The sequence below is a fragment of the Lycium barbarum genome, chromosome 1 (assembly GCF_019175385.1).
Source record: "Lycium barbarum isolate Lr01 chromosome 1, ASM1917538v2, whole genome shotgun sequence".
NCBI classification, from domain to species: domain Eukaryota; kingdom Viridiplantae; phylum Streptophyta; class Magnoliopsida; order Solanales; family Solanaceae; genus Lycium; species Lycium barbarum.
Window position 1 is genome coordinate 130,176,570 of NC_083337.1, and position 25,010 is coordinate 130,201,579.

Sequence of the window (25,010 nt, forward strand, 5' to 3'; positions counted from 1 at the left end):
TGGCCTAGTTGTGAGCTAGTGGTCCGAGGTTCATTCCGAAAATGAGTGGTACACGATATGGATCCTTGATCAAGGTTCTTTCTGAGGTTGAGGATTAATGGCTCGGGTCTGAGGAGTGCATTCGAAACGAGCGTATATGGAGACCATGGGTCCCATGCACGTCATGACTACTGAGCTATGACATCAGTCACATGTGTGTACACTGCGTATTTGGCCAATGCATTGCATATAATTATATTTTTCATTGCACATCTTTACATTTTATTCTGCGTTATTATATGCTCATTTGGTTCTCATATTGGTATAGATGTTGAATGCCTATCGTGATAATAAATATGACCATTGACTGAGTTAAATCGTGGATAAGTGACCCTACGTAAGTATGAAACATGGACTTTTGATTATCTGGTGAGATTATTGAGACTTGACAAATTTGTGGTTTAGAAGCTTCACCTTAGGCTGTGACTCTATTATGGGATGTTTTGTGACTTGGATTTGAGTATTAAATATCTATCTGTTTATCTTGTTGGTTTTATACTTATCTGTGTGAACTAATCTTAGTCTGCCTATGATGCTTACCTGTACATAACTTTTTTACTGATACTACCTTGCTGCACCCTTTTTGAGTGCAGCTATCTTTCCAGAGATTTCATCCAGACTACATCTCTAGCTTGAAGCTAGTTTGCTCGATCAGATTCGAGGGTGAGCTTCTACCCATACCGTACCACCTGAAGATCTCTCTTTCCAGATGTTTACTTTTATTCCAGACATTATTTATTATTATATTTGAGATATACTTCATTCTTTAGACATTTTTAGTTAAAGTCCTTGTACGACGACTTTCAAATTTTAGGGTGTAAAAATTAGACTTCCGCACTTACATTATCTATTAATTATTGACCTGTTTTTATTTATTAATTCATTAACTTATTCATTGTTTGCTTTAGTATAAATGACTAAAGAAGTTAAAATTGGCTAGGGATTAATGGGTTAACGGGTAAGGGTTCGCCTATTAGTGATGATAAGGTAGGTGCCCGCATGTTCAGTAATTAGGGTCGTGATACTTGGTATCAGAGCTTTAGGTTCGTGAGTCTCCTTGTACAAGGATGTGTCTAGTAGAGTCTTTAGAATCGGCATGAAAAGCTCCGTACCTATCTGCGAGTGGCTATGAAATAATTAGGAAACATCCAATTCTTGCATTCTTTCGTGCTACTTCATTCAAATTGGTATCTAAACGATTCCAATTGGTATCTTCACTTCCTTGCCTTAATTCTTCCACGAATGGTGGAAAACTCCTTCCTAAACTCTTACGCGAGCGTTTTGTGTTATGGCATGATCTGGTATGGTACTAAATGTGTCGTTCTAGTTCGGACGCATGATCCAAGTTTAGTTTCCAGTTATGACTTAAAGTTTAGTTGTATGGGTTGTAATTTAGTCCCGAGTATTTTGTTTGCATAATCTGGTAAAGAAGAGACTATTTCATAGATTAATCTCCATTATTAGGAAGGGAACAATTGGTATCTGGCATGTTAGTCAGATGTAGGGTTCAAGTTGTACTAAATTGAAATGCATAAAAATTAGACCTCCGCCGGGAATTCTAAGGTCATGGGTAAGTCTGTAGCATGTTTGTGCATTGACCTGCATGTTTAGTTGTGGTTGTAAGGCCTTGGATAAATAGTTGGGATGTGGAGTGGAAACTGAGTAGGACATCAAGTGATAAATTAATGATGAGGTTTGAATTAACTCCAGTTCTAGAGAGAATTTAGGGTAACTTGAAGAGTTCTTGAATTTGTTTCTTCTGGGGGTGAGTTTCCTTGCCTTATCTTATGATTATCTATCATCTTAGGCTTGAATTAATGGTGCAAATGTATGGGGACTAGTTTGAGAAGATGAGTTTCTACCTTAGCATTGAGAATTAAATAATAGGCTTAAAATATTAGTTAAATTGGTGAGTCTTGCCTATAGTAAAGATGGGATTTCATGAAGTAGTAAATCATAAGCTTGAATCTCTAATCCAGACTAAGATTGATTAAGGATAAAAAGGGGGATCGTTCGAAACAAGAGCAAATGATTTGAGAGTTATGTTGAGGTTGTACAATGTGAAGTCGACTCGAGGGTTATGTATGAATAGGTAAGTTATAGTATGTCATAGACTATAGGGGACATTGATTGGATAACATAAAATAAGACTCTAGTGGTTATTGTGTCACTTACTGCTGGTGAGAGATGATATTATTTATTGTACTACATTTTTCGTAATTACCTATGTGGTTATTGAGCTAACACATATGTTTGTTGGTTGGTGTTTCCGAGTTGTACGACATCTTGCTAAGGTAAGGCTTATTTTCGAGATTTCTGAGTTAAATTTCGTCGTATTAAAGTAATGGTGATCTTAGTTAAATTAATTGTCTAAGTCAGAAGAGTGTTAAGTATGAACTTAGGGAAGTGGGTGTCTGAATCCCGGTTGGTTGAGATAGATATGAGGAATAAGTAATAAATTGATGGTAGTTGAGATTTGTCTAAGAGTTGATATATTGTTGTGGCTTCTTGATAATGTTAAATTTGTCATTTCATAATGTGAGAAATATAAGGATGTTAAACAGTTCTGATAGGATGAGATGTTATGAAAAGTGTCCTAACAAATTAGTCTCGAGGAAAAAGGGTAAGTGAGTTGGTGGAATAGATAAGGTTATTGGGTTTCATGTGGCCCTTTTGTAGTATTAAGTAAGTGATAGAAACAGAGCGGTTCGGGCAAGTCCCTGATAAACTATTACTTGTCTTGAATGATTGATAGGTAAAAGGTTGACATAGTTATTATTAAACAAAGCGTGTTGAGATACCTATTCTTAGTTTTCTGATCTACGAATGATTTGCTGATTGCATTGGTGATTATAAGAGTCTAGAGAAATTGTAATCATTAGAGGAATAATTTGGGATTAGTCTGATCAATTTCAACATATTAGATGACGCATATGTGTTATTGCAATTCCTATGGTAGGTTCGAGCATATAAATATGGAAACTGGGTCTTCTAGATAAGCTATACGAAGCTTTGACTGGTAAGAAGAACGGAAAGTTGTTGGGACGCGGTTATAATACATGTCCTTGGGTTATCGTCATCCTTCTTACTCCCTTTCGTCGTTCGAGGACGAACGATTGGTAAATTGGTATCTGGTGTAACGACCTGTCCGGTCGTTATAGGAAATGTAGGATCACTCCACCAAATAAAACCTTTACAAGGGTAGAACGAGCTAATACAAACTCAATTGTGTAAGCCTAAGAGCTGAAACTTGACTAATTTGTGGTTGTTGTTTTATTTTATTGAGTCGGTCGGGGGGTGACGTAGAGAATCAAAACTCTGTTGGGAATTTTGAGGCCACGGGTGGATTCGTATGACGTCTTTATGTATATGTGCATGTTTTGTTTGTGTTTTTGAGGCCTCGGATGAAATGTTGGGCGATAGGGGGAAAACTGGACAAAAAGTCAAGCTCATGGCCAAAATATGACCGTTGTGGCGGTGGGAGTACTGCTGTGGCGGTACCATAGCGGTGGTTGAACCGCTTCCAGCTGCCATCCATTTTCTCGATGGTTGTTGTGGCGGGTAGTTGGCCGCTACGGCGATACCGCCATAGCAGTGGATGGACCGCCATAGCCATGATGCGGATTCCCTTGGTCCGCTATAGCGGTCAATTAACCACCATAGCGGGACCGCTGCAGCGGTGAAACGATCGCGTAGCGGTCAACGAAAAATAGTAGCCCGGTTTTATAACACTTTGTCTCCCATTCTTAATTCATAAAACACAAACACAGTTCACAACAAGCACCGAGGGTGAAGTTCCAAGCTAGGGCAAGAAACTCTTGAGAGGTAAGTTTCATCTATCCCTTTCTATCATTCCGTTTCTCCTTCATGATTGTCATCCCCTTTGTGGGTCTATAATGGTGGAATTGTAATAGAAACCCTAGAAATTTATAAACCTTCTAAACTAGATGGGTTATGGTAGTTATCACTTATTTATCCTCTAATGGCTTGGATTAACTCCTCCTAATCATGAATTGAGTCCTTTGAGCCATATACTAAGTGAATTGAGACTTAGGGTTCTAATTAAAAATGGAAGCTTTGTCCAAAACTCTCTTTTAAACGGTAAAATTTATTAGGAGCCCATGAATTGAAGGTTAATGAATGTAGAGATTGAAGTTATGATAAATTCACCATTAATGGATTGTCTCACCTATTGAAAAGGGTAGAAGTTTGTGGCTCTTCTTCTCCATATTATTGTTCTTTATTAAATATATGGTTTGTTTCTTACTCAGCATCATATTATTAGACTTTGACCATTATAAGGCACTTCGGAAATAGAAGGCTCGTGCGGAGTAGTTCGTGGCTCCTGCTCTATATTCGAGGTAAGTTATGGCTTACATTAGTTAGACTTTGATTAGCGAAACGTATGTATTGTGTAGAATTGATGGGAGAAAGCTTGATCAGGTCTTCGGACTTGGTACTTTGGTTGGATATTAGCTAGGTTAATATGACTTCTAATTTTGTGGGCTCGTCGCCATTACTTTATGTACTGAAATATGAGGTGTAGTTGTATTCATACTGTGGCGATTCGGGATGGATTTCTATTAGGTTGATTGTTGTTGATGGTGGCTCGTTGCCCTGTTATTGTGATTAGACTTATTACCTGAATTGGTGTGTGGTACTCAATCTCTCTTATTGTGACGCATATCATCAGAGAAAGGAAGGGATAATGAGTTTAGACCGAAATTGTGATTTATATATTTATGATAATACTTAGATGAACACTTGATGTATGATTTATTGTTGACCATAATATATAGAAAATGGAGCCTCTTGGTGATACAAGACTTAGTTGTAAGGCGTACCTGCTACATGTGGAAGTAAAAAGGGGACATGGACTATTATGCTGGTTGAGACGATTGTATGATTCATTTCATAGCTGAGTTGATCCAAGTCTTGATGTGACTTGTGGCTTGTGACTTGCACCTTCACTATTGCTTTATTTGTCTCTATTGATTTACCACGTTTACACACATTTAGGCATTCATACACTCATGCATGATGGAATGGTTTGGAAGACTTGTGGCATGATGCCTTGTGTTTGACATTGATATTGCTAATTAGTCATAGTCCCTACATACTAATGAACTGGAATACGTTCAGACATACATTGTGATGTGAAATTAGTGAAGAGGTTAATATAATCTTCTTGTTGCTCTTGTGATTCTATTTGATACATTGTACATGATGAATTGATCATCGAGAGTGATATGACAGTGTTACCATACATATGAAAAGGCACATTTGACTGAGGGGAAGGATGTGGCCTAGTTGTGAGCTCATGGTACGACGTTCATTCCGGAAATGAGTGGTACATGATGTGGATCCGCAACGGAGGTTCTTTCCGGGGTAGAGAATTTATGGCTCGGGTCCGAGGAGTGGATCCGGAACGAGAGTAGATAGACAGCACGGGTCCTCTGCAGGTCATGACTACTGAGATATGCATCAGTAGCACGTGTGTACAGTGCGTATTTGGCCAGTGCATTGCATATAATTATATTTTGCATTGCACATCTTTACATTTTATTCCGCGTTATTATATGCCTAATTGGTTCTGATTTTGGTATGGATGTTGAATGCCTATTGTGATGATAAATATGACCATTGACTGAGTAAAATCATGGATTAGTGACCCTACCTAGGTATGAAACCTGGACTTGTGATTATCAGGTGAGCTTATGAAGCTTCTACTTAGGTTGTGACTCTATTATGGGATGTTTTGTGACATGGATTTGAGTGTTAAGTGCCTATCCGTATATCTTGTTGGTTTTATACTTATATGTGTGAACTAATCTTAGTTGGCCTATGATGCTTACCGGTGCATAGTGTTTGTATTGATACTACCTTGCTGCACCCTTTTTGAGTGCATATATTGTTTCAGAGATTTCATCCACACTACATCTCTAGCTTGAAGCTAGTTTGCTTGATCAGATTTGAGGGTAAGCTTCTACCCATGCCATGCCACCTGAAGATCTCTCTTTCCAGATGTCTACTTTTATTCCAAACATTATTTATTATTGTATTTGAGATATACTTCATTCTTTAGACATTGTTAGTTAGAGTCCTTCTACGATGACTTTCAGATTTTGGGGTGTAATAGTTAGACTTCCGCCCTTACATTATCTATTAATTTTGACTTGTTTTTATTTATTTATTCATTCACTTATTCACTGTTTGCTTAAGTATAAATGACTAAAGAAGTTAAAATTGGCCAGTGATTAATGGGTTAACAGGTAAGAGTTCGCCTACTAGTGATAATAAGGTAGGTGCCTGCACGAATGGTAATTAGGATCGTGACATTATGTTTTGGGCTTTTGGCCCCAAAGACTTTCTTTCCTTTCCCAAAATTACTTCAAAACAAAAGTTAGTAGTTTTTTTAAGTTATCCAGAATCTGAAGTTGTTTTCTAACCATACTTCCAAATTGTTCTATTTTCACAAATAAGTCTCAAATCAATTTTTACAGCCATTTTAATCCAACTTAATACCGAGAGCCCAAAGAGTAAAATCAGTTATAATTTTTGAGAATAAATCCATACATAGGCCGAAGTCTCAAAAGCTTATTTTTCTTCTTATTATTCCATCTGTCCAGAATTTAACAAAGGGGATAAGCCCAAAATCCATAACTTGTGTTTCAAATCCAAACAGTCCATGTTTGTCAAAAGTGTGGTTTTAAAATTAAGTGAATACCAATTTCATGCTTGTGTTTAAGGATTAGCCAATTTTGGAAAAATTCGTTTGAGGCGACTTATCTGTAGTACTAAACATTTTTCTAAGTTCTACATTCATAGAGGTTCCAATATTTTAAATATTTGTTTACAATATACATACACACATATATATAAATATAAAATGAAGGAGAAAGAAGGAGAATTTAGCTGGTGGGCCTGCCCAAGCCCACCAGCATCCATTTTCAGCCATGGATAGGACTTCCATGATATTAGCTTCCCTTTCTCTTATTTTTCATACTCGATCAAGGAAAATGGTTGGATCTTAGGTCCAACAGGTTTATGCAAATAAGAGTCGACTCGAGCAGCAATCCCATTCAACATAAAGGGGGAAAAATAAGGTAATGGTGAGAGAGTATCTAGGCCTTAACAACTAAATAAAAAAGAATACTAAGAGGTTAACTATGAAGAAAAACTTAAAACATGTTGCAAATGTATTTCTATACTTAATGGACTGATCAGGTAAGAAATAAAAGTGTAACAAGCCCATATACAACTTGCTCAAGATAAGTAAGAGGGCAGGCCCAAAACATGCAAAAATAAGGCCCAAATGCAATAAACAAAATAAAGGTAAGCCCAAGTAAATCTTCAGTGTACAACTATCAATTCAGAAACTAACATAGGGGGTATACCACACTTATACTAAATATACAAGTTGCCACATACCAAACGCATATAGAAACTGTGTATACCCAATATGCCTTAGGTATATTCCTTGCATATTCAATTAGGAGCACCACACTTAAAATCCAGGAAAGGATTTATCATCATTCTCCATTCAGTATATCCAGCTTTTATAAAAAAAGCCTAGGTAAAACCAAGTTAAGAATTTACAGAGAAGAGAAATGCAGTTAACTACTCAATTATAGTCACAAACATCAGCCAGGGCTCTTTTAACGTGATAAAATTTCTAAATCATTAAAATAGATAACTATGTATACTAGATGATCTATTCCTTATAATATGCAGTTATATACTAATGCTAAGCCAGCTGTTTAGGATAAAGTTTGAGTAAGGAAGGGTATTCATTCATATTCACCTATACATTTACTTTATACATAACAACAGACCAAATAATGTGAAAGATATATAACTTAGATCAAATTCAAATGGTGTACTAGATTGATCCTTCTAAGATTTAACTAGTGGCTAGTTGACTACTCAAGCTTTGACATCACCAAATGTAGGACTCACCCATTATGAAAGTTTCAATAGTAAACCAGTGACTAAAACAGTACCAAATAGGACTCAAGATCATAAAAGCTACTTAGACAGGTACAAAAAAGAACCAACCTTTTCTTTAAAATCTGACAAAAAAACATAAGTGTGTAGATAGTTCATGAACACAAACAAAACCTCTTAGATGAGACTAAGAACCTAATTTTATCCTTTTTTAAAGAAAGAGATGAAACAAGAATGTCAAGCACAGATATATGACATAATAGGGGAACCAAACTGCCTTGGTTAAACTAGTGTACGCATTTTAATAGAATCCAAGCAAGGAGTGAAGAATAAAGTGGATCATGGATTAAGGTCTAACTCACCATTTAGTTGGAATCCTTTTTAACAAAAATTTTTAACCATAACACAAGGGAAAGAACTTTAATATAGAAAGGAACTTGTACATGATCATTAACTTCTAACAGTGGCAAAACTATAGACTCACAACAATTTATACACCACATCACACTACAGGAACCTTTAGAATATTAAAACTCATTTCAGATTTATGAACTCCAACACATAGAGACAGAACTTCAACAATTCAAGACCTTCTTTGTTTATGTCCTTAGATAAATGGTCAGAGACAAACAAACTAAATCAAGCTAATATGACCCTAGATAAAGGCTAGAGAAGTTCCTTGATTATTTAATCAATCAACAAAAGGAAATATAGAACATAATAGTTTTAGACTTAGCATGAACAGTCTCAACATGGTATCATTTATTCAAGCAGTTATAACTTAGATAAAATGGGATCGAAGCAGCTTAATTATGGTTCAAAGCATATACACATATAGAACAATCTCCTACTTTTTTTAAATCAAAAACAAATAGTCCCAATATAGATCATCTATTATCACATGGTAACCATATCATCCAACACTATTACTAGTGGTGGTTTCAACATCTATTATCTAACATAAGAGCTATTTACTACTAATCACACTTATATGATGCATAGCTAACTAATGACGTACTTAACTCTACACAACATTATACTAACTATGTAATACTAAACTAAGAAAAATAGACTAACATAATACCTAACACATGATTAAGCAAACGAAAACTAAAATAGAGCAAAAAGGATAGAAGATTACCTTTTCTATGCGCAGCGTTGGTCGAGTTTGAAATTGGAGACCCTTTATGATCCTTTCACCTCAAGCTCAGCCACAAATGGAAAGAAAAGAATTTTAAAATTTAACTAATCTGAAAATTACGAAGTTGCTACTGAGATCGTCCCTTAAATTTCTGTCTTCTTCCAAAAATTGAAACCACCATATCACACTTATTGCAAGGCCAAATGAGGTGATTCAAAAGCCTAACTTAAGTGAAATTTTGCCAGGAATCTATTGGAGTTATCAAAAGTGAGCTTTGTGATCGTTCTAGCACCAGATATATGTCGGACAACTGGGCGTTTTCATTATTATTATTATTTGCTTGGGGTTTCTCAGAATCTTAGAAGGTCAATTTTGGGAGACTTGAAACCCTGGGCTTGAACTTGGTTTTTCTTCAATTAAACATGAATTAGTGGATGGATTTCACTCATTTTTGGTTTATATGCTCCATAAATAATGGGTAAAATGATTTTGAACTAAATTTTTGATTTTTCCCTTCGTGACTCGAATTCCTCTTTTTTGAGACTTTTTGGGTTCGGATATAAAGTATGTCAAAATTGGAACCATTTGATTCATATGACGTCCTAGGTTAATAATAATACCTTATTGAACCTAATTTTCTTATGAAATGACCATTTTGCCCCTTGAGGTTGGGAATGGGTTTTTGAACTAACCTTTTTATCCGAAATTTTTCTAAGACTACTGTGGGTATCCTTCGAATTCCCTCATTTTCCCCATTCCATGAGTTAAGGTCTGGGACTTGATTAGGAATATGGTTATTTGGGTATTTTCTTCTTGATTCTAATTTCATATCCGAATATGATTAGACTTTAATTATCATGAGGCACAAACGAAGGGCAAGATCAAGGTTTGACTATTGGATATTATTTTTTGGCTTTCCAGGTAAGTTATGGCTTACCTTATGGTGAGACATCGATTAGCGAAGCATATGCTTAGATGATATTATCGAAGAATGCATGTGAACCTTCGAGTATGAAGTTTGGGTTTGATATTGCCTTAGGTTGGGCCTTGTTGTATGATTTGGGGGCTAGCCACCCCGTTGCGTTGTTTACTTATTTGTTCTATATACTTGTTGGCTCGTCACCACATTGAGATATTGGGTATTGATGGTTATTTATATATCATGATTATGATATTATGGCACCTTACTTGTTGATATTGATGTGAGAGTTCTGAACCTGTTGTGGCTTATGGTGTGGCCTTATTGATGATACTACTTGTATTCTCGTATTGTGGCACCTTATTATTGTTACTATTTAGATGAGATCAGTGGCTCCATTGTGGCTTATTTTGTCTCCTTATTGATGATATTACTTGTGTGCCCATGCGTGGCACGATTTCGGATTGATTGATACGTTGATATTATACTTGCATTGCATTCAAACTTCATACATTATTGCATTGGATACTGAGTCATCTCTGGGATGTGTCCGGAGTGACTGATATGACACCTATTTGATACAAGTCATTTCGAGGCTATGTGCGGAGTGACTGATATGAAACATATTTGATACGAGTCGTCTCTAGGCTATGTACGGAGTGACAGATATTCTTCTGAGACATATTTTATATTGAGTCATCTCTGGGTTGTGTGTGCAATGACTGATATGAGGTATGTTGGTTATATAGTGAATCATCTCTGAACTGTGTGCAGAGTAAATGTTTCATGGACTTCGCGGGTCCCCCATGGGTTGTGCTGCCGAGACGTGATGTTCCGTCATCGGAGCACATGTGCACGAGCATATGAGCATATGCATTGTATACATATCATATAAATCTTGCATTGCATCTTATCCTCTCTCGTGGTTGATTATGATATGTATTGTGACTGATAGATTCAGATTTGATATACTGAGACTTGACACAATTGGGCTTAGATGTGTGATATATATTGACATTGATGGATTCAGAGTTGATATACTGTGACTTAGCACAATTGGTCTTAGATGCGTCATATGTACTGTGATTGATGGATTCGGAGTTGATATACTGAGACTTGGCATAATTGGGTTTAGAAGCTATAACATAGGTTGTGATTCATATTGTGGATACTTCTTTACTGATGACTTGTACCTTACTATTTACGTGTTTATCTTACTTTATTATCTTCATATATGTTAGCTAGTCTTAGTTGGCCTATGATACCTACCAGTACTTATTTGTACTAATCTACACTTGCTGCATTATTTTATGGATGCAGAGTACTCGTCAGGGTTCAATTCATCTCCTCGTGGCTGATTTTCAAGTTTGTTGTCGAGTCTATTTAGGGTGAGCATCACGACGACTGCCGCCCGAAGACTTCTTTTATTAATCATGCCTTATTTCTATTTTGAGACATCGTTTGAGACTTATTGTGTTATTTAAACTTGTAGTGTTTAGTAGAGCTCTTGCATGACCAGACTAGATGTTGGGTTTGGATTCTCATTACTTCTGCATTTATTTATATTGTTATTGTGAGACTTATGTTATTCAATTTTCTTTCGCTTACTTATGTTTTATGAATGTTGGGATGAGGGTTCACCGACTGACGAGGGAAAGGTAGGTGCCCGCATGACTTAGTGAAATTGGGTCGTGACAGCTTGGAATCATTAAGAGATGCTTAAAAGAATAGTTCCTCAACAAGATTGCCAAGTGCCGACCCGCATCCTTTAGATTTAGGAATGTGATAGATGAAGAACTAGTCTTTGATTAATATCGGAGGTCAATAACCTTCAAGAAGATAAGAAACTTTGAAACTAAAGACAAATCCTTTCTACCCACATCAAAGATAAAATATACACCTAATACACATAATTTTTACCTTAGAATTTTTTTATTTTTATACAAAATCAAATATTTTTTCATTTTGGATTTTTGAGTGACTATATCAATGCTTATTTACTATATAGAAAGAGTGTATGAATATGACATAAGAATTTAAGTCATGATAACAAATAAAATAAAAGAAGTAACATCTAGTTACGAAAAAAGGAAGTTACATATTTTCAAGCTAATAAAAAAAATAAAAATAAAATGGACAAGATTCTCAATTAATATTTGAAGTCTTCATTATTTCCACTAATGAAAGGATATTGTGATAAATAATTGTTCTTGTGTACAATCACAATGTCATATTAATTTATACAGGTTTTCTAAAAACTCTAGCTGCACTTTTGCCGATAGCCTCCTCTTTCATATCACAATGGCAGTATCCATTGGCGCAATAGTAGATCATGCCATGTTGACAAGAATAGCGGCAATCCGCAACTGTTGTACATGGTTCACCTATCAAAACTGAAGCTTGTACACTCTGCAGACCTATAAATAAATATATAGAAGTCAAATTTTTATTCTAAAGTAGTACAATTATAACTAAAAATAGATAAATTTAACATAAAGATAGTTGTTATTGAATATAGAAATAATTTTGCTACCATTTGATAGATTATATATTGAAATAATTAAAATAGGATTTTGATATGCTTTCTATTAAGGAAGTCCTTGAAATCAAAGGTTTTTAGGAATAATATTGTGCGAACATGAATTTATATTTCAGAATCTCCAACATTATCAATTCATATTATGAAATATTGTTATTTTAAGAACTGACTTGTGTCTTTAGACATAAAACAATATCTGCAATAATAGAGTTTTCATTTTATTAAGATATTAAAAAAATAAGGAGATATACCTGTTGTAATAAGCAGCATGAAAGCCAAGGAGAGCAAAGTGATGAATGTCTTTCTCATTGCTATTTTGAAAAGTGTGCGATAAATCAATGACGATTCTATCTTGTAAATATCTATTCCCTAGCTTGCTATATATAGTTTTTAGGATGCTCTTATTTGAGGTTATTAAAATCTAAAATAATTTTTAGAAGATTGGCAAGTAACTTATTAACAATTATTTTATGAAGTTATAAATTAATTTTGTTTCTATAATAAGATACAACAACTTTCCTAGTAGTGATGTAGAAAGATTTAGTTATGATCTAAATATAATCAATAAAAATCTTACGAAAGTAAAGAAAATGAAATAAAGAAAACGTCAAAGATGTATAGCATAATGAATTTCAATGTACAATGTATATCAACATGACACTCAAGTTGTCACGATCCAAATATCACAGTCGTGATGGCACCCACACTATACCCCCCCCCCTCCCTGGTGGGTCTACAATTACAATCCCCTTAATTCCAATTACTTAATGAAATTATGATTCAGCATAAATAACAAGAACAATCATTAATAAGTCTAAGTCATAAAATAAATACTAAATGTGCAGAAAAACACTAAGTCATACTACATCCCCAAGAACTAAAGTCACAGTACAAGAACGACTATCCAATATGATGTCTAAGAGTAGTACATAAGTCTGAATACATCAAATCATAGTCTAGAGAAATGAGTTATAGACAATAATAAGATGGACTTCAGGACTGCAGACAGGCAGGTAGCTCACCCTCAGAATCTCAGCAGTAATAGCCTTAAGGCTAGAAGCGAGGTCTCAACGAAGGTCCTTTCTCAAACTCTGCCCTTAGCAAAAGTGCAGCAAGTGTAGTATCAGTACACACATGCAATGGTAAGCATCATAGGCTAACTAAGATTAGTTCACGCATATGAAATTATAGAATCAACAAGTCAACAGTTGGACATCAAGAGTTACAAATATCACATAATCAAGTAAAGCCTTAGGTTAAGCTCTAACACCACAAGTCTGCCAAGTCTTCATTAATTTCTCAATTAACCACAGCATGAATTCGTTTCTTTCCTTCTCCGTTCAAGGACGAGCGGTTATTTAACTGATATCTGATGTAATGACCCGTTCGTTCGTTATTTGTTTTTATCCTTTTACCATTGTTGACCTTTCCCCGAGTTCCGTTAGAGTGTTTTTGACACGCAGAAATGGGCGACATGGTTTTCGAGATCATCGGGTGAGTCCTGGTAAGATTTGTGGAATTTGGAACCTTAAAGTTAAGGAGGTTTGACCAATATTTAATTTTTTAGAAATTTCGTCTATTCTATGAGGCCCGGAGGGTTGATTCTGATTTGGTGGGACATTTTATTTGGTTCTTGAAACATCTAGGAGCATTTTGTACCCTTGGTTGGACGCCATGTTTTGGCTGTTTGGGGGTTGACCGAGTCAAGGCGACGTCCGTTGGGAATTGTGAGGCCACGGTTAAGTTCGTGGCATGTTTCTACATGTGTCCGCATGTTTGGTTTGTAACCATGAGGTCTCGGATGAATGTCGAGATTTTGGGTGGAACTTGGTGAAAACTAGAATTTTCTGATGTCCCACTTCTGCGGGAGTGTTTCCGCTTCTACGAGTCTGCCAATGCGAGACTTTGCCAGAAGATGCGAGAGTATGAGGTGTCAAGTGACTCCACTTCTGTGGGTCCTTTGTGCTCATAAACGAGTCCGCAACTGCGGACAAGGTGTCCGCGGATGCAGAAATAGCTAAATCAGTGAGTTTAGGTTTCCCAATTTTTAACCATTCTTTCCATTCTCAAATTCTACTCCTAGAGCGTGTATGTGTGAGCGATTTGCTGAGCTTTGGGGTGAATTCTTCCTTGGTAAGTTCCTAATTCCTTTTTTTTTTTGTTTAATTAGCTTATGTTTAAGAATGGAATCCATGGTAGTATTGATGAGCTAATTGGGGGAAATAGGTTCATGAACCCTAGGATGATGATTATAAATCTCTTTCAATCTGATTGGGTTTTATTGGTGAATTGACTGATTTATACCATCTAATCATTGGGTAATTAGTTCCTAGGCTTAAATCTTCCTTTTATTTCAAGAATCAAAGTCATGGAAATTATGGTTCCTCTCTAATTTGGGGGTTTTTAATCTAATGTTGAAATTGATGATTAACTGAGTTTAATTAGTAATTGAGGGATAGTATGGAACTTCCTAAGTGTTGATTAATCGATTTTTACTTAAAATTACTATTTTACCCTTATAGGCCCGATTCCCTATTTAAAAGGGATGTTTTCTATTTGAATAGTATTATAGCATTTTGGGTATCATTAGTCTCCATTTCTAATATAGATTACCTTGTTTAATAGACTTCAAACATTTAGAAGCTCTTCAAAAGGGCAAGGCTCGAGTTGGATAGTTCAGAGCACCTGCTCGGCATCAGGGTAGGTTACGGTTTACTTTTCGATGAGACTCCAATTAGTGAAGCATATATAGGAGTCAGATATTGACAGGGAACATATGTTAGGCCTTCGGGTATGGTGTGGTGGTGAAATACTATTAGGTTGGTTCTGTTGTTATTTGTGGGCTTGTCGCCTTATTTGCTATATTGTGACTTGCGTATGCATTTATGTCTCTCTTGTTATGTCATTGATCATAGGAAAGATCTAGGAAGAAAAATGAGATTAGGCTTGAATCGTAATGTGTACTTATGATAAGACACGAATGAGATCTTGATTATGATTTACTGTTGTTTAAGATATCATGCATGGCATACATCCTCCTTTCATATGATGCATTGATATGAACTGAGACTTGGTACTAAATGATGATAAGCGAGAAAGTGGAACATCCGAGGACTTTCTCGGATCTTGTAAAGAGAGATAAGAATCTGTGATTTGAGGTTGTTATAGGTGCAGTGTGTGTTATATACTTGCTGCCCGAGGTTTCTTGCCGGAATAAGGGTGTAAATGGACTACGCAGGACCCTCATGGGTCATGACTATTGAGACGTGAAGGTTTTCGTCCTTAGCATGTGTGCATGGTATGGACAATTGGCCAGTGCATTGCATCTTATATGCATTTAGTTGATTACTTTCTTCATATATGAAAACTAATTGGTGTCGGCCTATGATACCTACTAGTACTAGTTGGTTGTATTGATACTACCTTGTTGTACTCTTTTTTTAGTGCAGAATTCGTCACAGACTCTAATTTCGGAGCTCGCGAGTGATCTTGATGCTTGTTTGCTGAGTTTCCAGGGTGAGCTACTTCATAGATTCCGCAGCCTGGAGATTCCTCTTTTGTTACTTTTCTTCTCTTGCCTTCTGAGACAATATTCATACTATGAGATTTATATCTACTCCAGACTTGTTGAGTATTATTAGTAGCTCTTGTACTGTATTTAGACTAGATGTTGGGGTTTATAAGGTTCTTATTCGGCACTTATTCTATCTTATATATGCTAAGACTGCTTAAATATTTCTATTTCATTTACATATGTTTAAAATGAATGTTGGTTAAGGGAAGGGTTCGGCCACTAGGGGTTAGCGTGGGTGCATACTCGATCCTCTGGATGAGTCATGATATGTATGTTTTGACTATTTGTTCAATTGCATAGCCCTTACAACATTGTTTGATTGTATAGATATTGTGGGGTTTTTTTGATTCTCTGTTCCTCACGGCGTATGTTCAGTTGTATGGCCCTTGAGGCCTTCATTTGATTATACATCCTTTGTGGCATTAATTTGGTTGTATGACCTTTGCGGGGTTCTTTTATATGAATGACCGTCGCAATATTGTTCGTATGACTGACACTAGTGATATTGTTTGTATGAATGACCCTGGCAGTATTATTTGTATGAATGTCCCTCGCGACATTGTTTGTATAAATGGATCTCATGACATTGTTTATATCAATGGCCCTCATAAGATTGATTGAATGAATGACCATCACAACATTGTTTGTATGAATGGACCTCGTGGCTTTGATTGCAAGAATGGCCCTTGACGCTTTGTTTTGTATTAATGTACCTTGCCATATTATTTTGTATGAATGGTCCTCAGGGCTTTATTTTGCATAAAGGGCCCTCGTGGCATTATTTTGTATGAATTGTCCTTGTGGCATTGTTTGTATGAATGACCTTCGTATCTTTGATTGTATGAATGGCCCTAACAATTTTGTTTTGTATGAATTGCCCTCATGACATTTTTTTTGTGTGAATGGACTTCGCGGGATTGTTTTGCATGAATGACCCTTGCGACTTTGATTTTATGATTGGCTCTTATGGCTTCGATGCTCCACTGACTCAATTTTTTGAGTTTAGAATTATTATTTCAGTTATGTACTCATACTATGGTATTATTTGGTTATATTATTTAGGATATCTTTATGATTCGATTCTATTATATGCTTGTGTAACGACCCGATCGGTCGTTCTGAGAACCGGCGCTCTAGTATACGTGTCGTCTATTCCAGAAGCTCCGTTATAATTATTGTGACTTGCTAGCCAAATTTGAAGTCAAACGAATATCATTTGGTTCACTTCGAGATAAGGTTTCACTTTGGAAATTCCAGAATTTAATTATTTGGATAAAATGTTTTTCGAAAAACGTACTCCGATTGTCAATCTGAAGATTCCGTTAGATTTGAAATATTAGTTATGATCTGTGGAAATTGATGGGCTAATTTTAGAGATCATCTGGTTCGTTTTTGACAATTATGTCGGTTAATGTTTAATATGTCTATTTAGGGTGAAAAGATAATCATGGGAAGAAATTAAACCTGGATCCAAGATTTGTTGTTTCTGTTAGCTTTGTTGGGATGTTTACGACTCGTGGTGATGGGTGACTCCATTCCTGAGGTGATCAAATGAGAATCGAAGAAGAAAATCTATGTTTTGGAATTTTGAAGGCTTAATTTTGCGAAGTTTGACCAAACATTGACTTTTGGGTAATCGTGCCTGTAATCGAATTGTGAAAATTCCATTAGGTCCAAAATGTCATTTATGACTTAGTCGAGTTATTGGTTCGGTTCCCGAGAGGTTCGGGTGTGATTTGAGTGGTTGGTTGAGAAATTGCTTTAGGTATGATTTGGAGTTGACCACGGTCAACATCAGGTCAAGATTGTCCCATTTGTATGTATTTAGACTTTCATTATCACGAGGCACAAAGGAAGGGAAATACCACGGTTTGACTATTGCAGATTTGTTGTTCAGCTTTCCAAGTATGGTGAGACTTCGATTAGCGAAACGTATGCTTAGATGATCTTGTCGGTGAATGCATGTAAACCTTCGGGTATGAAGTTTGGGTTGGATATTACCTTAGGTTAGGCCTTGTTGTATGATTTTGGGAGCGAGCTACCCCATTGCATTGTTGACATATTTATTCTATGTACTTGTTGGCTCATCACCACGTTGAGATATTAGGTATTGATGGTTAGTTATATATCATGATTATGATATTATGGCACCATACTTGTTGATATTGATATGAGAGTTCTGAATCTGTTGAGGCTTATGGTGTAGCCTTATTAATGATATTACTTGTATGCCTATATTGTGGCACCTTATTATTGTTACTATTGAGATGAGAGCATTGACTCTGTTGTGGCTTATTTTGTTTCCTTATAGATGATATTACTTGTGTGCCCATGCGTGGCACGATTTGGGATTGATTGATCCATTGATATTGCACTTGCATTGCATTCATACTTCATACATTATTGCATTGGATACTGAGTCATCTCTGGGTTGGATGCGGAGCGACCGATATGAGACCTATTTGATACGAGTCATTTCTGGGCTATGTACGGAGTGACTGATATGAGTCATCTTTGGGCTGTGTGGAGTGACCGATATTCTTCTGAGACATATTTTATATTGAGTCATCTTTGGGTTGTGTATGGAGTGACTTATATGAGGCATGTTGGTTGGATAGTGAGTCATCTCCGGACTGTGTGCAGAGTGACTAGTACATGGACTTCGTAGGTCCCACATAGGTTGTGCTGCCGAGATGTGACGTTCTGTCGTAGGAGTACATGTGTACGAGCATATGCATTGCATACATATCATTTACATCTTGCATTGCATGTTATCCTCTCTCTTGGTTGATTATGATATGTATTGTGGTTGATGGAGTCAGAGTTGATATACTGAGATTTGACACAATTTGGCTTAGATGTGTGATGCGTATTGACATTGATGGATTCAGAGTCGATATACTGAGACTAGGCACAAAATGACTTAGATGCGTGATATGTATTGTGATTGATAGATTCGGAGTTGATATACTGAGATTTGGCACAATTGGGTTTCGATTCTATAACATAGGCTGTGATTCGTATTATGGATACCTGTTTAGTGATGACTTGTACCTTACTGTTTGCGTGTTTATCTTACTTTATTGCCTTCATATATGTTAGCTGGTCTTAGTCGGCCCATGATACCTACAAGTACTTGTTTGTACTAACCTACACTTGTTGCTTTCTTTTATGGATCCAGAGTACTTGTCAGGTTTCGCTTCATCTCCTCATGGCCAATTTCTGAGTTTTCTGTCGAGTCTATTCAGGGTGAGCATAATGACGACCGCAGCCCAAAGACTACTCTTACTAGTTATGTCTTATTTCTATTTCGGGACATCATTTGAGACTTATTGTCCTATTCAGACTTGTAGTGTTTAGTAGAGCTCTTGTATTACTAGACCAGATACCGGGTTTGAATTCTCATTAGTTCTGCATTTATTTATATTATTATTGTGAGACTTACGTTATTCGATTTTATTTCGCTTACTTATGTTTTATGAATGTTAGGATGAGAGTTCCTCTATGGAGGAGGAAAAGGTAGGTGCCCGCACAACTTAGTGAAATTGGGTCGTGACAGCTTGGAATCATTATGAGATGCTTAAAAGAATAGTTCCTCAGCAGGATTGCCAAGTGCCGATCCGGATCCTTCAGATTTAGGATCGTGATAGATGAAGAACTAGTCTTTGATTAATATAGGAGGTCTATTTTTACCTTGATTTATTTTTAGTTTTATACAAAATCCAATATTTGTTTCATTTTGGATTTTTGAGTGACTATATCAATGCTTATTTACTATATATAAAGAGTGTATGAATATAATATAAGAATTTAAGTCATGATAACAAATAAAATAAAAGAAGTAACATCTAGTTATGAAAAAAGGATGTAACGTCTTTTCGTGATAATAAAATATATTAAAAAAGGGACAAGATTCTCAATTAATACTTGAAGTCTTCATTTTTTCCACCAACGAAAGGATATTGTGATAAATAGTTGTTCTTGTGTACAATCACAATGTCATATTAATTTATACAAGTTTTCTAAAAACTCTTGCTGCACTTTTGCCGATAGCCTCCTCCTTCATATCACAATGGCAATATCCATTGGCATAATAGTAAATCATCCCATGTTGACAAGAATGGCGGCAATCTGCAACTGTTGTGCATGGTTCACCTATCAAAACTGAACCTTGTACACTCTGCAAGCCTATAAATAAATAGAAGTCAAATTTTCATTCTAAAGTAGTACAATTATAACTAAAAATAGATAAACTTTAACATAAAAATAGTTGGTATTAAATATAGAAATAGCTTTGCTACCATTTGATAGATTATATATTGAAATAATTAAAATAGGATTTTGATATGCCTTTTATTACGGAAGTCCTTGAAATCAAAGATATTTAGGAATAATATTGTGTGAACATAAATTTATATTTCAGAATCTCCAACATTATCAATTCATATTATGAAACATTTTTATTTTAAGAACCGAATTGTGTCTTTAGACATAAAACAATATCTGCAGTAATAGAATTTTCATTTTAATAAGATATTAAAAAAAATAAGGAGATATACCTATTGTAACAAGGATCATGAAAGCCATGGAGAGCAAAGTGATGCATGTCTGTCTCATTGTTATTTTGAAAAGTGTGCGATAAATCTGTGATGATTCTATCTTGTAAAATATCTATTCCCTAGCTTGCTATTTATAGTTTTTAGGATGCTCTATTTTGAGTTTATTGAAATCTAAAATAATTTTGAGAAGATTGGCAAGCAACTTATTAACAATTGTTTTATGAAGTTATAAATTAATTTGGTTTTTATAATAAGATACAACAACTTTCCTAGTAGTGATGAAGAAAGATTTAGTTATGATCTAAATATAATCAATAAAAATCTTACCAAAATAAAGAAAGGAAATAAAGAAAAAGTCAAAGATGAATAGCATAATGAATTTCAATGTACAATGTGTAAAAATATAACCCTCAAGTTGTCACGACCCAAATATCATAGTCGTGACGGCAACTACACTAACACCCCTCCCCCTCCCCCCCAAAGTGGGCGTACCATCCCCTTAATTCCAATTACTTAATCAAATTTTGATTCAACATAAAATATAAACAACAATCAGTAATAAGTTTAAGTCATAACATAAATACTGAATGTGCGAAAAAATACTGAGTCATAATACAATCCCAAGAACTGAAGTCACAGTGCAAGAACGATTATTGTCACAACCCAACCTGTCATGACCGACAGCCACCTAAATCCTAATAGACGAACCAACATACATACCACCTAATCCATTAAATACGGTTTTTATATAAATCTAGATAAACAATTATTACACATTTAACAACAAAAGAACAAGTAAATCATGCCATAAATACTGTAGTAACTGCGGAAGTTCTAAATATTACAACCCCTAAAATCCGAAAGTCATCGTACAGGACTCTAAGCCAAAACATGGCTAAGAACTGAAATCTGCCTAATAAATATCCATAATGTCCAGAATAAGAAAAGACATCATAAGTAGAAGATATTCGGGCGGCCTGGCATGAGAAGAAGCTCACCCCAAAATCTATCGGCAAATATCCTCCACGCTAGATGTGAGGACGAGTAGCGGTTTTATATCAAAATTTGCACTCAAAGAATGCAGCAAGGTATTATCAGTTCAAACACTATGTACCAATAAGCATCATAGGCCGACTAAGATTAGTATCGTGCATATCTTATGAAATCAATAGGATAAACAAGCCAGTCAATCATGCACGAGTATCAATACATCACAACAAGTCAACCACGGACAATCACAACAAATCACCAAATTTCCAAGAATCACAACATGTCAACCACAACGGAAACAAATTTATCACCATAACCCCACTAGCTGTACACATATGCTATCTGATGTCATAGCTCAGTAGTCATAACCTGCAGGGGACCCATGGTGTCCATGTACGACTCGTTCCGGAACACTCTTCGGACCCGAGCACAACCTCCGCTCCGGAACGAACCTCGAAGGCGGGATATAACAATAAACCTCTCATTTCCGGAACTATCCTCGGACCACGAGCCCATAATCTAGGCCATATGTGTGCCTTGTCATACCTTTTACAGAACAGTGTTTCTTACCTTCTCGATATCCATATTCACCTTGTCATTTCACGTCATAATACACTCGAGAAGACTATATTAACTTCTCATCACAATGCATCTACTGCAGATTAAACCACACAGGAATAATGGCATAAAGCCTTACATAACACTCAATCACAAGCACATAGGAGCTTAACCACACAATTTCATGTAATGAATACTAGACATGCTTCCTCCTAATGGAATCACAAAAACATACATTCTACTATCAAAGTCTAACTCAAGTAAACTGTAACCTACCACAAAGTAGAGCTGGAACTGTTACACCTCGGAAGATTCCCCGTACGTGTACTATGAATAGGACAACGAAGGTCATAGCGTATACGACATTTCAATGAGTTAGGAATAGTGTTTGATAACCCCAAACGAGATTTCAAAACCATTCGAGATAAGGAAAAGAAGTTGTCAAGGAAAGCGAGCCATAAGTCGTATATCGAGTAGGAATAACGAGCAACGAGTTGGTGAGGGCATAATGGTGTCTTAGAGACATGCAATGACGTCCCTTATATTGGTATTGAAGTATTAAACAAGTGTTAAGAAGGTTCCATAAGGATCGGAGATCGAACGAGACAACGAGAACGAAAACGGAACCACTGGGCATTATACGGTCCAACCTACGGACCGTATAATTTATACTGGGCGTATAATTGGCCAATGAAGGGACCAGCTACTGGACCAATTGTACGCCCATACATACGGTCCGTATAAATAGTACGGACCGTATGTTGGTCCGTATAATGGGTCTCGGCCAGCTTTTAAATTAAGTGTAAGGGGTCATTTTTTCATTTCACCCATTTCATTTCCCACTTCTTCCAACTCAAGAAGCCTCTAGAACTTTCCCTACTCTTCAACCACAAGAGAAATCCAAGGGAGACTAAGATCAACATTACATAATCCATGAAATAAAGTGTATGAAAACTAAGTAGGGTTCATCTTCCTCAAAGATAATCAAAAGAGGTGAAGAAGGGTTTTGATGCTAAGGTAGAAACTCAACTCAAGGCTTGTTCAACCAACTTCCAAGGTAAGTTTTATGATCATTTCATGTTGTTTAAGGTATTGGAAGGCTTAGATACTTGAAATGTAGAAGAACATAGAAAGTAGGTCATTCTCTCCCAAATAGCTTCTTCCACTAGTCGATTCTTAGAAGAACATAGAAAGTAGGTCATTCTCTCCCAAATAGCTTCTTCCACTAGTCGATTCTTACACTGAACTTTTATAGAGGCTATCTTCTTGGACCTTAACTTGCGGACATCCCTATCTAAGATAGCAATAGGCTCTTCCTCATATGACAGATTTTCATCTTGCAAAACTGAATCCCAACGGATGATATAGGAACCATCGCCGTGGTACCACTTCAACATTAACACATGGAACACCGAATGAACGTCTGATAAACCTGGAGGTAAAGCCAACTTGTAAGCCACCTCTCCCATATGTTTGAAATCTCAAATGGACCAATGAACCTCGGGCTAAGCATTCCCTTTTCCCCAAACCTCATCACCCCTTTCATGGGTGAGACCTTGAACAGTACTTGCTCTCCTTCCTCAAACTCGAGATCTCGGACCTTGCAGTCTTCTTACTCCTTCTATCTATTATGCGCTGCCAAAAGCTTGGCTTGAATAACCTTTACCTTGTCTAAGGACTCTCTCAGAAGATCAATACCCCACGGCCTCACCTCGAATGCATCAAACCATCCAATAGGAGACCTACACCTCCTTCCATACAATGCCTCAAATGGGGCTATATCAATACTCGAGTGATAGCTGTTATTATAAGAAAATTCGGCTAAGGGCAGTAACTGATCTCAATGCCCACCGAAATATATAACGTAAGTAGGAAGCATATCCTACAGAACTTGAATAGTCCGCTCAATCTGCCCGTCAGTCTGAGGATGGAAGGCTATGCTAAGATCTAGCCTGGTACCCAACTCCTCATGCAAACACTCCCAAAACCTGGATATGAACGTGGTACCCCTATCAGACACGATGGTGATAGGAACCCCGTGGAGTCTAAGTACCTCCTGAATGTAAACTTTAGCCAACTTCTCTGCATCATAAGTTATCTTCACTGGAATAAAGTGGGCAGACTTAGTCAACCTATCAACAATAACCTAGATAGAGTCAAACTTCTCTAACGTCTTCGGAAGACCCAATACAAAATCCATAGCTATTCTTTCCCACTTTCATTCAGGAATGGGCATTCTCTGCAATGTACCTCTAGATTTCTAATGTTCATACTTCACCTATTGGCAATTTAGGCACTTCGCAATGTACTCTACAATAGCCCGCTTCATCCTAGTCCACCAGTAATGTTGCCTCAAATCACGATACATCTTAGTGACACCAGGGTGGATTGAATACCTCGAACTATGAGCCTTTGTCAGAATTGTCTTAATCAAGTCGCCCACACGTGGCACACACACTCGCCCTATGATTTGCAGCACTCCTTCCTCATCAATCATGACCTCCTTGGCCACACCATGTAACACCTTATCTCGTATTTTACATAGCTTAGCATCTTCAAACTGCTTAGCCTTAATTTGCTCTAAAAATGATGATCGAGCCTCAACATAAGCCAACACCTTGCCTGTGTTAGAGATATCCAGTCTCATAAAACTATTAGCCAGAGTCTGCACTTCTATAGCTAACGGACGCTCAGAAGAAATTAAACGAGCCAGACTTCCCATACTAGCCGACTTCTGACTCAAT

At 36.5% G+C, this 25,010-nt stretch overlaps 2 long non-coding RNA genes across 2 annotated transcripts; both read right to left on the minus strand.

Moving 5' to 3' along the window:
• Positions 1–12,188: 12,188 nt before the first annotated feature.
• On the minus strand, positions 12,189–12,947 carry LOC132601493 (uncharacterized). The gene is made up of 2 exons (XR_009567562.1): positions 12,837–12,947; positions 12,189–12,463 (listed from the first exon to the last, which is right to left on the minus strand). It is a non-coding gene; the product is annotated as an uncharacterized LOC132601493 (long non-coding RNA).
• A 7,125-nt stretch (positions 12,948–20,072) lies between these two features.
• Positions 20,073–20,824, minus strand: LOC132601536 (uncharacterized). The gene is made up of 2 exons (XR_009567563.1): positions 20,719–20,824; positions 20,073–20,347 (listed from the first exon to the last, which is right to left on the minus strand). It is a non-coding gene; the product is annotated as an uncharacterized LOC132601536 (long non-coding RNA).
• Positions 20,825–25,010: the final 4,186 nt, after the last annotated feature.